The following is a 3573-nucleotide window of genomic DNA, read 5'->3' on the forward strand; positions in this document are numbered from 1 at the left end:
ACATGAAAAAAATTGTTCATAATGAATGAAGTACTCACCTTTTTCTAGCATCAGCAACCATGTTTTTAATTATTTCTCTATTTATTATTTTGTGGGCCTTTTCCAGATGGCTGGCAAGGTACCTGCTTATGCGGCCACACAGAATGCATGTTAACAATTTTCTGTTCTGTAGGCAATAATAAACCATGACTATTTTGAATGAATGCTTTAAGGTCTATTCATTATCAACAACCAATATCAAAATATAAAATTTTATATTATTTGTATTCAATAAAAAAAACTATTTTAATGAAGTTAAATAATTTAAGACTTCAGTAACCACAGATGTAAACTACAACTATCTACGGTAATTAGATTTTTGATGCTAATCTACAGGGAAAATTTAATCTAGCTAAATTGATAATAAAAAAAATGAGGAAACAAAGTTTAAGTTAATATTTTACTTCAAATTAAGTACAAAAGTATATTCAATATGCTACTTTCCCTTACAGCTTTCTTCTTTTCTATGTCCTTCCTAATAAAAACAAAATACAACACATAGGTATTAAAGGAAAAGTACTGATAAAGTAATATAATATTTCATGTTAACTGTATATAACTACCGTATTTTTATTTTTACATTATTTAATAACATAGCATTTAGGGCCTAAGTGATCCATTGGCTGTTTATTTTAATTACAGTATTAGTCAAAAAATATTATATTTACTTTTTTCCCTTCTTTTGAAAATCACTATACCTAAACAAATTAAAAAAATATTGTTATGGTTATAGTAATAACTAAAGTTAACACAAATAAGGATGCTCAATAGTATATGTTTTGCTACATAATAAGCTCAATCTAGAAAAATAATACTGGTAAATTTTAGAAAATGATAAACTATGTTCATTCTAGAATGTCTAAATACAAAACAGTTCATAACTTACATCTCAACTACCTCCTCTTCTTTTTCCTCGTCTTCTTTCTCGCTTTCTTCTTCTTCTTCTTCCTCCTCCTCCTCCTCCATGTTTTCCTCTTCCTCCATTTCTTCTTCCTCGTCTTCTTTCTCATTTTCTTCCTCCTCCATGTTTTCCTCTTCCTTATTTTCTTTCTTCTCAAATTCTCCATCCTCACTTCTATTAATAGTTCACAAAGTACACACAAATATTGTAGGTGTATTAAAATAAAAGTCGAAAAAAAAAAACTATTTATAGACCTACTATGAAATAATATAGAAATTATATAAGCATGTATGTTTGCACAAATTAGAATAGATGTTTGGCTTTAGGTAAATAAACAACAGTATATATCCTATTCTTCGTTAACAAAATAATTTCAAGTATTTATTTTTTAACAAAAATAAGTTTGAATTGTATGGTGTGAATAATAAAGTATAAATAATTACGTCAAAATAAAACAAAATTGTAAATTTATGGCAAAAATGGTTTATCACAGATAACAAATCACCCGAGTTAACTAACTGGTTAATTATTGAACCGATTAATATTAAAATTTGCAAGGTAGGCTCAAATTAAACCCTAGCCATCAGCGCAAGATCAGTAATCTGGATGTCGTGGTTCATACAAACACAACAGATTTATTCTCAAATTGGATACTTACACTTTGTCAGACATGTAGTCTTCTTTGCTACTAATAATAAAATTAAACAAATATTGTTAGTTAATTTTTACTTTGAAAAACAAATACAGGCTCTAATTATTAACCTCTTTTATTTCATTAAAGCAAATAATTAAAAAAATCATTTCAAACCCTTACTTTTTTATCATTATGAATAAAAATGAATAAAGGTTTGTTTATAACATGTCATTTTTCAAGAAGGCTGTACCAACGAAGATACAATATTGGAATTAAAAATAAAATACTTACCATCTAAATTTGTCATGGATGTAAAAATGGAGTAATTTATCAATAAATTTCTAACTATACTTACCAGTCTTCATGATTAAAAAAAATCGCTTTCAGTTAATTCATCAGGTTGCTATAAAAAAATAATGTTATTATTATTGTATATTTGTTACAAATAATTAAACTAAAGTTATCCGTAACTATTATTACATAGTGCAGTATTATTATTACTTTTCTAAGGCTTAACCTTACTTTTATATACTGTACTTGAAAAAGTTGAATTCCATGACTAAGATAAGCTCTAGATAAATGGATTATTACATTTGTGATTCAGCCAAGGAGCATTATCAGTACGGGACATGTCAGCTCATTTAGGAGATTAGATTAGTAATGACGTACATTTTATAAAAAGTCTGCTTTAGCGATAACATTTTATAAACTTAAAATACCAACAACTGACAACAACCATTTGGTCCAGCATAAAATCTGGATGTTTCAGTATACAAAGCGAGTTGAATCGCTCCACCAAACCTGGAATAAATCATCCTGGATTCAGGTAAATTTAGGTAAATGAATTGTTTACTTACGGGTGAATTACAAAAACGGTCCATTTTGAAATAATCTGTGGAACAAATGATACATTTTTTGAAGAAAAAAAAAGCACTGAAGCCAGGGGTAGCATATACTTGCTAACGAGAAGGGCCTACTGTGGTCCAACTTTTAATACCCTCTCCTTTATGCTAGGCCTAGGGGCCTACTCTAACCTAGCTAGTGTGGTATGATTGATAGGCCTAGCTAGAGACTAGGCCTATACATGACATAGGCCTACACCTAACCTCCTATCTAGGCTACAGACAGATTCAGCCAACTAGGCTAGGCCTAAACTATTATTAACCTAGCCTAGGCCTAGCTAGGTAGACCAGGCTAGTAGGCCCTATAGCCTGGCCCAAGGAGGTAGGTTTAGTTCCTACCCTATCTAGGCCTATAATAATACTTTAATACGCAGGCCTAGGCCTAGCTAGGTAGGCTATGCCTAGCTAAGCTAGCTAGGACCTAGCCTAGCTAGGAGGGCTTATTAATTATTGTTAGGCCTCTAGCTAGCTAGCTAGGCCTAGCCTAGCTAGGCCTAGGCCTAGCCCTCTAGGGCCTAGGCTAGTAGGCCTAAGCCTAACTAGGGGCCTCTAGGCTAGGCCTAGCCTAGGCCTAGGTTAGGCCACAATCATTTTATGGTGGTATTTTTTTATTTTGGCCATTTAAAACAAAAAATCTCTGTACTTTAGTACAGGGATTAAGGCACTTGGTTATGCAATAAAAATTTATGTTAGGATAATAAAATGTAATAAAAGTACCTAGCTTATAGCCTTACCTTTCTACAAACAGTCTGTTTTAACGATCAGATCAATACAGATGAATTTAAAAATTTAAAAAAACACCGCGTCCGGATGGGTTTATTTATAAAATTAGTGAAAGAGGCTGAATGCCAGTGATTACCTAACTGTTGAAAATTCTTCAATCGACGCGAGTGCATCTGAAATCAGCATAATTGCACCCAAAAAACAGGTTGCATCGCGATATGCTGATCGGCCGCCGCTGATTAGCATTGAAAAGTTGCATTGTGCGCTCCCTCGCTGATCTATCTCTCTCTCGCTGATCTATCTCTCTTTCTCGCTGATCTATCTCTTTCTCGCTGATGTATCTCTCTCTCGCTGATCTATCTCTCTCTCGCTGA

At 32.4% G+C, this 3573-nt stretch overlaps 1 long non-coding RNA gene across 1 annotated transcript; it reads right to left on the reverse strand.

The window, feature by feature from the left end:
- Nucleotides 1-748: 748 nt before the first annotated feature.
- LOC140050158 (uncharacterized) lies at nucleotides 749-3244 on the reverse strand. The gene is made up of 5 exons (XR_011845370.1): nucleotides 3211-3244; nucleotides 2432-2466; nucleotides 1930-1977; nucleotides 1599-1628; nucleotides 749-1114 (listed from the first exon to the last, which is right to left on the reverse strand). It is a non-coding gene; the product is annotated as an uncharacterized lncRNA (long non-coding RNA).
- Between the last annotated feature and the right edge of the window lie 329 nt (nucleotides 3245-3573).

The sequence above is a fragment of the Antedon mediterranea genome, chromosome 5 (assembly GCF_964355755.1).
Source record: "Antedon mediterranea chromosome 5, ecAntMedi1.1, whole genome shotgun sequence".
NCBI classification, from domain to species: Eukaryota; Metazoa; Echinodermata; class Crinoidea; order Comatulida; family Antedonidae; genus Antedon; species Antedon mediterranea.